At 44.8% G+C, this 13,659-nt stretch overlaps 1 long non-coding RNA gene across 1 annotated transcript; it reads left to right on the top strand.

Annotated features, from left to right (window-relative positions):
• The first annotated feature begins 2,646 nt into the window (after nt 1-2,646).
• On the top strand, nt 2,647-13,399 carry LOC308636941. The gene is made up of 3 exons (XR_014019524.1): nt 2,647-2,747; nt 8,405-8,499; nt 13,248-13,399. It is a non-coding gene; the product is annotated as an uncharacterized lncRNA (long non-coding RNA).
• The last annotated feature ends 260 nt before the right edge of the window (nt 13,400-13,659 follow it).

Genomic DNA, 13,659 nt, shown 5'->3' on the forward strand with positions numbered 1-13,659 from the left:
TCCCTCAGAGGCACTAGTGGGTCATTCTGGTGGGAGGGGGTTGTTATAACGTGAGCCCAGCTCCTCCTTCCTCTCACACAAACCTGCCAACCCTTTTCCTTTCTGCCACGTGTCGATGCAGCCTGAGGCCAACACCATATGTAGCTGCCTGACCTTGGGCTTCCAGCCTCCAGAACTGTGAATTGAAAGTAAATCTCTATTCTTGATAAATCACCCCATCTCAGTAGTCGGCTCAGCTACTCCCAGAATATCAATTGCTATCAGAGGGGAACCCTTGGCTGCGCATGGTAGGGCCTGGGCACCTCTTCTGTCAGTAATGCAGAAGGAAGGATGCCAAGCAGAACCCAGGGTTCATGGAGGCCCCAGACGGAACCTCAATACTGAGAGAAAGGAGAACAGGAGGCTAAGGGTCAGAAAGTGATTGGCAGGGCCAAATGTCACAAAGACGTCAAAAAAAAAAGAACAAGGAATGAAATAAAGAGACTTGAGAGTGTAACGATGAAGAAATTGCTGGTGAAGTCCGAGAGCAGCTCCCTCTGTGGAGTGGCTGGGTTGCAAGCAGAAGGCCACGGAGCTCGGGAGCAGTCCCCGGATGTGGGGCAATGGGTAGAATGTGGGTTTGCACGTTTAAGGATTCTGAAGTGAAGGACAGGAGGTGGGAAGGGAAGGTAGCTCAGGTGGGCCACAGAATGAGTGAGAACAGAGAGGTTCTTTATTTTTTTAATCTGTTCTTTTTAGTTCTACATGACAGTAGAATGCATTTTGACATATGATACATACATGGAGTACAACTTCCCATTCTTGTGGTTGAACGCGATTGGAGCTACACTGGTCGTGTGTTCATATGTGAACACAGGAAAGTTATGTCCGATTCATTCCACTCTCTTTCCTATTCCCATCCTCCTCCCTTCCCTTCATTTCCCTTTGTCTAATCCATTGAGCTTCTATTCTTCCCTTTCCCCCTTATTGTGTGTTAGTATCCACATATCAGAGAGAACATTTGGCCTTTGTTTTTTTGGGACTGGCTTATTTCCCTCAGCATGAGAGTCTCCACTTGCATACATTTACTAGCAAATGCCAGAATTTCATTCTCCTTTATGGCTGAGTAATATTCCATTGTGTACATGAACCATATTTTCTTTATCCATTTATCTGTCAAAGGACATCTGGGTTGGTTTCATAGCTTAGCTATTTTGAATTAGGCTGCTTTAAACATTGATGTGGCCATGTCACTATAGTATGCTGATTGTAAGTCCTTTGGATATATACAGAAGAGTGGGATAGCTGGGTCAAATGGTGGTTCAATTCCCAGTTTTCTGAGGAATCTGCATACTGCTTTCCAGAGTGGTAGCACCAATTTTCAGTCCCACCAGCAATGTAGGAGGGTGCCCTTTCCCCCAACATCCTCGCCAACATTAATTGTTGCTTGTAATCTTGATCATTGCCGTTCTGACTGGAGTGAGATGGAATGTTCCTGTAGTTTTAATTTGCATTTTCTAATTGCTAGAGATGTGGAACATTTTTTTTCATATATTTGTTGACTCTTCGTATTTCTTCTTCTGTGAAGTGCCTGTTGAGTTCTTTTGCCCATTTATTGGTTGGGTTATTTGTTGTTTTGGTGTTAGGGTTTTTGAGTTCTTTGCATATCCTGGAGATTGATGGGAAGAGGTTCTTTAAAGCTGAGTGGGTGGGCTGTTTACTGGGAGGTGGGAAGGGGTCAGCGGAGGAAAGAGATGGACAGGACGCGAGGAGAATGGAGAAACGTGGGTCTCCTGGGCGCTCTGGACGGCAGAAGGGAAAAGTTGGTGCGTGTTTTCAGATGAAACACAGACTCCCTGAGCGGCTCTTGGAGAAGCAGGAGATCTAGTCATCTATGGAATTGACCCAAATAAAAGTTTAGAGTAGAAGAAAGGAATAAATTAGAAGCGGTGGCTTAAATTGAGCAACTGGAACATGAAGAATAAAGACTTTTTTTTTTTTTAACAAATTTAGAATAGTTACAAAACAAGACAAAGACAAAAACAAACTCTTAGGAAGTTAAGTTTGATGACTAAAGGGAAAGAAAGCTAGAGACTTATACATTTTCTTGAGACGGGAAGAGTTTATAGATGAAGAAGAATTTGACATAGAGCATCTATTTTTGTTTTTCTTCCCCATCTCCTGCTGTTTGTGAGATAACAAATGATTCCTCTCACTCCCATGTTGAACCTCTCTCTGTGGAAAGATGCCACGTTACTGTTCCACTGTTTATAAAGGAAGGCTTTGATGTCCAGCCTCACTCAGGATGGACCAATGGAGAATCAGTCTCTGGAATGGAATTCAAGTCGGTTAAACCAAGACACAGAAAGGGCTCACGGAGTGTCTATGACAGGTTGGGTTTTGAGGTGACCCAAAAAGAACAGCACCCCTCTAAGCTGCCTTAGTTGTAAAGAGTTAAAAAATAGACCCAAGAATCAAACAGATGGAGATAAAAACATTGCCTTTGTCACTCATAAAGCTCTGTGTCATGGGGCATGGCTCAGATCTGGCCAACGGCTTATTCATGGTCCCTGGGATCAAACGTGCATCGCTCACCCAAACCGGAGGCCTCCCTTGCACAAAGGGTCCTGTCCCAATAATCTTTCTGGAAGGGCAGGAAGAGAGGAGAACACACAGGGAACAGAGGTTTTCCTCCAGGTGGCTGGTTCTTCCAAGAGAGGGCCCGGGTGCTGCTCTGAGCAAACTCCTTTGCCAAACTCATCAGTCAGGTAAGTCACCTCCTCTTCCCCTGGGGAGTCCGGGGGGGGGGGGGGGAGGCAGAGTCCCAAGGTAGAATCGTAACTGAACCCTTTCCGTGGAGTAGAAATGAAGTCCCCCATCCAGAGACAAGGCACTGTGTTGGACATGGGATGCTTTTTACATAAAGGCAAATCACAAACCCGAGTCTCCCAGGAACTCACGGTGTCGCCGGAGAGATGAGGAATGTTGTGTCCCGGGAACAGAAATACATGCAAAGGGGAGGCAGGGGGTCCTCAGGGTAGGCGCGGGAAATGGAAGAAGCTGAAGTTGGAGAAGTCCGTCAGCAGAGACTTCATCAGCCCCGCTAAGGAGGTTGGTCATTACTGGAGAGAGTCGTGGGAGGTTGTGGAAATTTTCTGACACAGGAGAGACCAGCTGGGTTTTAGAAAGCAGGGCGTAGTTTGGGTAGGAATGGAGGCAGCCAAGGCCTGAACCAGGCAGTGTTCAAGAGAAATGCCAAGACAGGAACAGTGTGAGGACTGGACATGGGGAAGTGGTGGTGGCTTGGAGTTGCAGGGGGCAGCGGAGGACAGAAGACAGCTCCATCTTGCACCCATCATCTCTGTGTGGCTCAGCCTCCTGGATGTCAGGGGTAAGGCCCCAAGCACATGCGAGAGGCAGGGATGGTGGCACATGCCTGGAGTTCCAGCCACTGTGGAGGCTGAGGTGGGAGCGTCCCTCAAACCCCTGAATTTGACATCAGTCTGGGCACCATAGCAAGACCCCATCTCAACCAAACCAAACCAAAACACAAAGCATATGGGGATGTTAAAGGACATTCCAGGACAAAGGAGAAGTCCACGTGTTTGTTTTGAGATAGATGGAGTCCGGTAGGTTGGAAATCTCTGTGCAGAGACTTAGAAATAAACAGAGACGCCCACAGACACCGAAGCAAGTAATGAGCATCTATCTGCTCTGTGGTGAGCCCCGACCGTGGGACTAACAAGAGCAGTCCAGGTTCTTGTCCTCATGTAGCTTACAGTCCATCCAAACTGGTCCCTCCATCCTCAACCCTCATCCCAGTGAGCCCCAGATATTAGGGGAATCCCAGAGACCAGAGCCTTTAGTGTCTTAGTCATTATTTCAAAGTATCCCGAGGGAGGAAAAAATCAGTTCTGTTTAGTAAGAAGTTAGCTCAAAAAAACATAATAAGTATTTACGTCCTAACAACTTAGTAACTGTTTTTTTTTATTGTGGGGGGGGGAGGTACTTGGGAATGAACTTGGGGGCACTCACTGAGCTCCAGCCCCAGCCCTATTTGGTATTTTATTTAGAGACAGGGTCTCACTGAGTTGCTTAGGGCCTCGCTTTTGCTGAGGCTGGTTTTGAACCCCCTGAACCTCGGGGGTTACAGGCATGTGCCACTGTGCCCAGCCTTAGTAACGGTTTTAAAAATGCATACAAATAGAAAGAAAATATATTTTAATTTAATTCTTAAACCCTGAGGGCACTTCCCAGGGACATGTGTCACAGTCTATGTTCCACAACTTCTCGGACATTAGAGCCAGGTTGGACATCGCCACCCTCATTTCCTTTTCTGTGTTGATTCCCATGTGGCGCCTGCTTATTTATTTATTTTAAGAATCACATCAGCTATCCCCAAACCCAACTTTGCCAAAACAGAATGTCATCTAAAGGAATGCAGTGACCTCACGCTGCAGCTGTAAACTACTTCCCACTAGGAATCCTCAGTGCCCAACAGATGTCAACTCTCCTCGAGTTTCCCTGGAGATATTAAAATATTCTGGAACACTCCGAGTTCACCACGCTGCCCTGGGGCACCTCCATACATTGCGCGTCTCAAAGAAGACCTTTGGAGGGAAGGGCTGTTGGATGGAGACAGCAACAATGAAAGAATGGTCCAGGCAGTGAGGGCTCCTACAGGGGCCTTCCAAACAGAGCAAGGACAGTTTATTCTGGGGGCTGGGGGAGGTACCAGGGATTGAACTTCAGGGCACTTGACCATGGAGCCACATGCCCAGCCCTATTTTATATTTTATTTAGAGACAGGGTCTCACTGAGTTGCTTAGACCTCCCTTTTGCTGAGGCTGGCTTTGAACCTATGATCCTCCTGCCTCAGCCTCTCAAGCCACTGGGATGACAGGCGTGCGCCCCCGTGCCCAGCTGTAGCAATAGTTTTGAGGAAGTCTTGTTCATGAAGGAATACAGAGTATTTGAGGCATTTATTGTATTTCTGGACACTTATTATCTGATTTTATATCTACATATTCATATTGCCTATGTACATTGATAGATATATTGACATGCGTAGTGTACGTTTGTATATCACAAGGAACATAGTCTATCTATTCTCTGTTGTTAATTGTACACATCCATCCATCCGTCCATCCACCATCTGCCTGAATACACACACACACACACACACACACACACACACTCACACACACACTCGTCGTCTTGCTGTTGCAGGGGAGAAGAGTGGAAGTTCACTGGCGGAGCCTCAGACTGTGCCCCGGCTCAGGCTGGGAAGCCTGATTTGTGGAGGAACCAATTAGCAGGGTCTCAGAAGTTCTTCCAATAATATCTGGCAGCCAGGGAGCAGGAACAGAGAAAATGAATGGCTGGCTTCATTCAGAGTCAGGGATTTGTGGCAGAGAATCAAGAGGTTGGAAGGTGCGAGGACGTCAAGTGTTCTCTGCCTCCATCTCAAAGCACAATTCACACAAGGGCTTGGGGAGGGCTTGGTGGCTCCAACCGTGACGCTTTCCCGTTGGCTGCCTATTGTCCCCGTGACTGCATGGGGTCACCCACAGACCTGAGGATGTGACTGCTCCTTCTAACCCCAAGTCAGTGCGGGGAGTGTGGCCTGGCTCTGGACACAGGCTCCAGGGTCCCTGGGATTTCTCTCAGTCCCTCGAGGAAGCACACGGCCAGATTTGCCTGTAACTAGTGACGTATGATCATTGGCCTTTCCTCCTTTGTGTTGGTTTTTCACCAACAACATGGAAAAGAGACTTTTTAATCTTTGTTTTTTGTCCATAGACATAGGACGTTGTGGCAGGTGGCTTCTACAAGGACTTCCCAGACCTCTGCCTGCTGGTTCCCATGTGTCATGAAGTGTGTCTGAATCTAGCGACCTACAGCTAATGGGAAGAAAAATGGGAGAAGTGATGGGATGTCACTTCTGAGATTGGGACATAAAAATTGTGACTTCTGTCTCTTTTTCCCCTCTCTTGTTTTGTGGTGAGCTGTCCTATGCAGGGACCCCCTGCGTGGCAAGGAAATGAGGGTCACTTCCATCCAATGGCCAGAGAAGCCCTGGGGCTCTCCACCAAGCAAACTGTGAACTACCAGTGAGCTTGGAAATGGATTCTCCCCCAGTCAAGCCTTGAGATGACACCGGTCCTGTCCCAGGTAGCAGATGGACTGTGGTGTCGCAATGACTCTGAGAGAGTCCAAGTTGTGCCTGAATTCCTGACCCAGAGACAGACACTGTGGAGTAATCAGTGGTGTTTTGAACCATTAAGTTGTGGGGTCATTTGTTATGCAGCAGTGGATGACAAATACACATCTATTATAAACTCTAAGATGTATTACTTGTAAAGTATACACTATTTTATGTACTCTCAATAAGAAACCCTTCTGCCAATATGATCTATCACAAGATGGATCACACACCGTGGATCGTAGGACATGGCCTGATTTCAGAGACGTTACTGTCTGGGAAACAGTGCATCTTACAATCAGTGACACTATGGTAGTTGGAATCATCACATTCATAAATTTTATGTAATTTTTTTTCCTGGGTGATTTATTATGGACATTGTCCCAGGTTGTATGTAACCTTTTCCCCCACCCATTTTAATCTGAGTAGGCAGTACCAACCCAGGGCAAAACATTTCAAATAGTATAGGTACAGGTATTATTCTTACCAGTTTCTGTATATTGTCCAGGAATAATTTATGCCTACCCATTCATTCCTCTTTTCTTCGTGTTTTTTTTTTAAATTCACATTGTTCTGCATCTTGCTCACTAAAAATTATGTATCTTGGACATATTTTAATAATCCTACATAAACATCTTCTCCAAACTTTGCAATGGCTGCATAAGAACTGTCTTGTTCTGTTGTTTTCTATCATCAAGTTTTTAGGCCGAGAGGTCGATATCATCATGATTCTTCCAACCATTGTTCTCCTCTGAAATCTTTTTAGGATCTTCTCTTTATCCATGGTCTATAAAATTCTGTGATGACGTGCCTTGATGTAAGGCTATTGTTGTTATAGTAGTTATCTAATCCTCACTAAGAGCCTTTGGGATTACATCACCATTTTACAGTTTAGGAAAGAGGGGCTTGGGGAGAGTCCAAGTCACGTAGCACGTTCAAGTTGGAGCCGGGATTAGGATTTACATCATTGATGCTCCATGATGAGCCCTTGGTCTGTTCCACTGGGTGCAAATACTCATTTTCCCTCTTCTATCTGTTATGTCTCATTGTAGTTATCTATTTGTTATTTTTATTTAAAATGGGTCTTTTGTTTTTTTGTACAAAAATCACAGACTCTTCTAAATTCAAGCTGTACAGAACAGCACAAAAGGAGTCAAAATGACTTGGTAAACTCTGTTAATACCTTATTAAGTACCTTTCTAATAGATGTAAATTAAATTGAATGGTTTTCTCTGTGCACTTCCCTAACCTACTTTTTAATGTAGTAATATCTCACTGCTCTCTTTCCATGTTGGTAAATGCAGACCATTCTGGAATGAATGCAGCGTGTTCCTTTGTACACAGTGCCACCATCTCACCCCCCATCCTTATCTGCAGTTCCATTTTCTGTGGTTTCAGTTACCTGAGGTAAACCCAAGTCTGAAAATATTAAATGGTAAATTCCAGAAGTAACACTTCATGTGTTTTAAAGCACACACCTTTCTGAATATCACAGTGAAATCTCACACTGTCCCACCATACCCAGCCCAGGAGGTGAATCACCCTTCTGTCCACGTCTCCATGCTGTATATGCTACCTGCTGTCATTCACTTGGTAGCTGTCTTGTTACCAGATTATCTGTCAAAGTATTGCAGTGCTTGTGCATAGGGCTTAGTACGACCTGGAGGTCTTGGTAGATGTAATCCGAGGATAACGGAGGGACAACCATATGTCAGCCATATTTTGCAGATCTGACCCCGTATGAACAAACTTTTCAGTGATTTCTGGCTTCTCTCTCTGTTGAAGCAAGCAACAATAAGTGTCCTTGCAAAATTCCTAGAACCTGATGGCCTGTCGACAGGTAAGCACTTAACACATCCCTACATATTGCAAACCGCCTTCCAGAATGGACGGCCACCAGCGTTTCATTTTTTGGTAATAAGACACATTTCTCTTTACTTGTTGAGTGCTTTACTACCTCAGACCCTAGGAGGTTATTTTTTCAAAGACTCTGCATATCTTTGTGTCACTTTTCTATAATTTGGTTAAGAAGATACAACTTGAGTCCGTCTGAAGCATCCAGGTTTCGACTCCCAGGTGTGCTAGAAATCAAGCGGCAGATCTTTTCTCTGGGGCAGAAGAAATATTTTCTTTCTTCAGGTGGAGAAATCTTTCCTAATGCTAAGGGAATGGTGTAGGGTTTCTTTTCATAAATATTTATTTATTTATTCTTATTTATAGGATTTATTCACTGCTATTGTGGTGCAGAAGTCCAAAACAAAGCCCACAGAAAGAGATAAATAAAAGCCCTCCACCTCTTCTTGTACAATTTGAAGGTAATTGTCAAATCCATCTTATCTCAAGGGGAAGCTGAGTTTGTCACTTTGGTGTGAAACCTTGCATTGATTTCCTTTTGCATTTATATCTACACTTGTACATATAGAAGCTCCTAGTACTGTTGTGTGTTTGTTTTAATGTAAGTGTGGCTGTGGATATACAGTCGGCCCAGGGAGCCCTGGGTTTCCCGTGGGCAGATTTAACTGCAGGTAGAAGACATTTGGAAAAAATAATGAAGCATCAGCACGGGAGAGTTTTTTCTTGTCCCCTCAACAATACAGAACCTTGACTATTTGCATAGGTTCGTGGCACTGACATTGTATTGGGTATTATAAGTAATCTAGAGGTGATTTAGAGTCAATGGAAGGATATGTGCAGGCCACATACAAACACATCATTTTATAGAAGCTACTTGAGTATCCAGGGGCTTTGGTAGGAGAAGCTCCTTGGATATCTGGAACCAATTGCTTCAGGGAAGACTGAATCCTGCAGATGGCTTTTTCCAGCCAAAAACGTGACCTGGAAACCTTCCCGTGTCAATTCCTCTCTCTCCAGATCTACCTCATTCCTTTCAGTATTTCATAACACAGATGCACTGTACTTTATTCCATAGTTTATTGAACCATTTACGCTTGATGAACATTTAGGTGTTGTTTTATTATTAAAAACGATGATGCACTTGTGAACTGCAAAAGAGTCGTTGCTCTTTTGCTTCTTTTAGGGACTCTTTCTAGGATAGATAATGGAAGCAGACTTTCTAGGACAAAGGAAAAGCATCTTTGGATTTCATTTAGACCAGCATTTCTTTGTCTTTTTGGTGTTATTACCCACTCAAAAAAACATTAAATTATTAAATCAACTAAAATTACAATTAATTTTTTTTTCTTTTTCTGCCAGGGATTGAACTCAGAGGCACTCAGCCTCTGAGCCACATCCCCAGCCCTGTTTTATATTTTACTTAGAGACAGGGTCTCACTGAGTTGCTGAGTGCCTCGCCATTGCTGAGGCTGGCTTTGAACTTGTGATCCTCCTGCCTCAGCTTCCTGAGCTGCTGGGACTACAGGCATACGCCACTGCGCCTGACCAAATTACAATTAAATTTTGCCCCAATGAAAGAAATGAAATACTAAGGAATGAGCTTTTGTTGGGGAGGGTTGTAACATCTAAAATATTTTTTTGCCTCTAAGAACCATGTGTGTGTATGTGTGTGTGTGTGTGTGTGTGTGTGTGTGTGTGTTTGTGTGTGGGTGTGTGTGTGTATAATTTTTTATTTTTTATTTTTTTCCCCAGAGAGACAATGTTGCCCACTGAGAATATATAATTCAGATAAGTATGAGCTGAGCACTGTTTTACAGGGTGACTCTATGGTCACCTCTTTTGAAAGGGCTGCAAGATGTCATATCTGACTCTTGTGACCTTATAGCTCTAGCATATGTGGCTTGTCTGGAGCCCTCCAAATATATTACTGAGTTGATTATTGATAACACAACATCCTAGGACATTATCATGAAACAGAACGGATCCTGCTGATTTGTGCTCTTTCCTCGTATGTTAACTCATGTTGTCGAGAGTTGCCAGACGATCCCTAGGTGATTCACAGAGGAGAAAACATGGAAAAGAAAATCCTGGGCCGGGCAGTCGTTCCAGGAAGCTCACCCCACCTTGGCTTTGGGGGAGCTTGGGATGGTGCCCACGGGGCTCCTGTGTGGACGCGCTCTGTGACAAGCAGGGTGGAAGGACAATCAAGCTGCTGCTTCTGTTACGTGAGAAAAATCTCCAGGACACTGGGAGCCAGGGGGCTCCAGGGTGGGAAGGCCACAAAGTGAAAGCCGTGACATTGAGGGACGATTGCTTCTAGCCCTGCTGGGTGGATTCAGCAATTGCATTCGATGGAAAAGGAGGAGGAATACGTCACCAAGCAGGGAGCAGAAGAGGGACACAGCTGTTGTCTCTGTGCTTTCTGGAGAGTGGGACCCTGCTGGGAGAGCAGGGACCTGGGCTTCTTTCTCTCTGGCACTGGCTGTGTTATCTTGGGCAAGTCACTTGCTGGCTCTGGTCCTCTGCTGAGCTGGATGAGCTGGGAGCAAAAGGTTGGCTCACATCACTTGGGTGGAGAGATTTGATGTCAAGACATTTAGGACCACAGTCGGGAGCTAACATGTTCCTATGCTAACAACATAGGATCAGAGAAACGTTATGGAGTTCTGGTAACATTTTTATGTATGTTTGAATATATTTATTTCCATAGTTATGGTTTCACTTTAACGTGGATTAGAAAAAAACTTCAGCTAGCATGTTACACTGCTGATGTCACAGGCATTATGTGTTGCTTTAGGATGTGGCTTTTGAAAACAACTTTGTTGTACATCGATTTAAATACAAAATAACATACAAGGGTGTATATGGATATGGTGAAGAAAAAAATGAGGATGCCTCTGGAATCTACAAAATTTGGGAAAGAGTGATTTATGCTGCTCCCCCCCTCCAGCTGGCTCTGTGGCCCACCATGGAGCATGGGCCGTGCAGAGTCAGGGAGTCGTCCATTGCCTCTTCCACACCTCAGAAGGAAGGACTCGGAGGGAATCGCCAAGATGGTTTCAGCGCTTTTGTGAGGCATCCGATGAGCAAAGAGCAAAACAAGACAAAGGCAAAAACAGAAAGACTCTCACCTCCACCACCACCACCATCACCACCAAAATACTAAAACCCCAAACCAAACCAAACCAAACAACAGAAAAAAAAATCTTCTAAAAATACCGACAGCTCACATTTATTGAGGGTTTGTTGTACCTGACAGTATTCTAAATGTTTTATGTATTTTGTTTCATCTCATCCTCACAACCCTGGGAATTAAAATCCACTATTACCACCACTGTCCCACTTTAAAGATTAGAAAACTGAGGCCCAGAAAGCACATTGCTTAAGGCTCCAGTTAATAGCCAATACATAAATACAGAGTCTGAACTCAGTCAACTAACTCCAGGTCTCTGCTCTTTCCTCCTTGCCAATCATATGATCTCAAGAGCTCCCACCACGAGGACTTCTTCCTGTTGGAGCAATGGAGAAGGCCTCGGTTTTTCCAGAAGCCTGAGACTGGTTTCCTAGACCAGTGCTTCTCAGGATGTAACCAGCTTTCTGAAGCACCTGGGAATTTTGTGTTTCGGAAATGCAGAGTCCTGTGAAGCAGACCTGGCTTGGGGCCTGAGGTCCGGCATTTCTAACTAGCTCCCAGATGTTGCTGTTTCTGCTGATCCTTGGATGGTGCTCTGCACAGAAAGGTCAAGAACATCTTATGAAGGCAAGATGCGGCTCTCGTACACCCCCTATCCCCGTCTCCAAAGCACCAGCCGAGTTCAGGGTGTGCCTGAAGAAGGATGCAAACTCACAGCGGGACAGCCAGACCTTGCGCTCACCGGGAACCAGATTCAACACAGGGACATCAGGGGGTCTGGCCCCTTCTCAGTTTGTTGGCTAAGACAGGAGCACATCTAGTTCCTCTCAGAGAGAAAAGTGAACAATGCTATTGAGTCCCCAAGGCACAAAAGCATAGCTTTTTATCTCCAGGGACACGAGGTTCCCAGTACATTTGGAAGGGGTTTGGTGTCAGCCCTGGGCCTCCGGCTGTAAACTGGTTTTGAACTTTATGTAACATCTTGGCCTTTTGCTTAAGAAGTGTTTCGAAATTGTTTGACGTCCCTGCTCTGGGATGTTCATAAAGAGACAAATTGTCCTTTCATCTGAGCTGAGTCTGCCGTGAAGCATGGCCTGTCTGTCTGGCTGTCCAGTAACCCCCCACACTCGGGGCCTGCAGCCTCTTCCTTTCCCCAGAGTTCCTTTGAGGCAGGAGTCTGTGCCCATGTCCTCCATGTTCTGTCACAGGTGAGACTCTCAGCCCAGAAGCTTGAGTGTTCAAGGTAAACAACCTACAGTATGTTTTTGAAATTCAATCTAATTTCGGTTTCAAGTCCCTGTTCCACTAAGGTGGAAAAATTTGACCTCAGCTAATTTAACTTCCTGTTCCTGGGACGATATTTACCTACTGCGAGCACAATATTGTTATGCGGATATTGGACATGACATCTGGGCCCTCCCTCATGGGACTGAGCATGACACCATAGTCCTCCTTGTTCCTGTTTGCAGGATCCTGCACAGTCTTACTCTTATTCAAGATGTTTTACAAAAAATATCTTGTCCAAACTGAGAATTCTTTCCAGGCCTCTAACATCATAGGCTTTTAAAACATTAGAGCCAGGAGAATATAATTTATTTCTCTATTTCCTTCTTTACATTTACCCTTCTCCTCCATAAAGGAATGAGCATAAAATAGCTTTGCTGTTAAAAATGGAGCAAAGGCCCAAAAGGTCAATGTTTGAAATATGTCGTTTTGCTACAAACACTAATACACCAGGTGAATTGCCCGACAATGTAAGTAGATCTCAGTGTGTCTCAACTTTTTTTCCACCCTGTAAATATTTTGGGGGGGGGGTGGGAGTGGGGTACCAGGGAACTCAATCTCTGAGCCACATCCCCAGCCCTACTTTGTATTTTATTTAGAGACAGGATCTCATTGAGTTGCTTAGCGCCTTGCTTTTGCGGAGACTGGCTTTGAACTCAGGATCCTCCAGTCTCGGCCTCCCAAGCTGATGGGATTACAGGTGTGCACCATCGCGCCTGGTTCCTGTACACTTTTTAATGATAGGATCATTCTCCTAAAAGCTATTCCTCATATTTGTCCTTCTCCATTCAGGAGGACTCTGTCTCTGAAAGAAGTCAGGAGAGGTGGGGATACAGCACTAGCGGAGAAGGAAGGAGAACATGGGACAAATCTGAGAACTTCCCTGGATCCTGGTTCGGAAAATGCAGCGTATGTTGAGTGCCTGTCCTACGAAACTTTGTAGTAAGACGAGATAAACTAGTGGGAATTAATTTACTAAATAAATAATTAATAATATTAATAATTTCTTAAGTAATTAATTTGTTTATGTAGATAATCCTGGTGGCAAGCTCATTTTAATGTGGTGCATGGCATAGTGGTTAAAGATGCCAACTTTGGAGTAGGGAGCCATGTTTGATCCTTGGCTCTAGCACTTTCTGTATGGTTGACCTTGGGCGAGCAGGTCAACCTTGCAGGGTTTTGGATGTGGATAATCAGAGTGAGT

This window comes from Spermophilus citellus (genome assembly GCF_964194105.1).
Source record: "Spermophilus citellus genome assembly, chromosome: 17".
Lineage (NCBI taxonomy): Eukaryota > Metazoa > Chordata > Mammalia > Rodentia > Sciuridae > Spermophilus > Spermophilus citellus.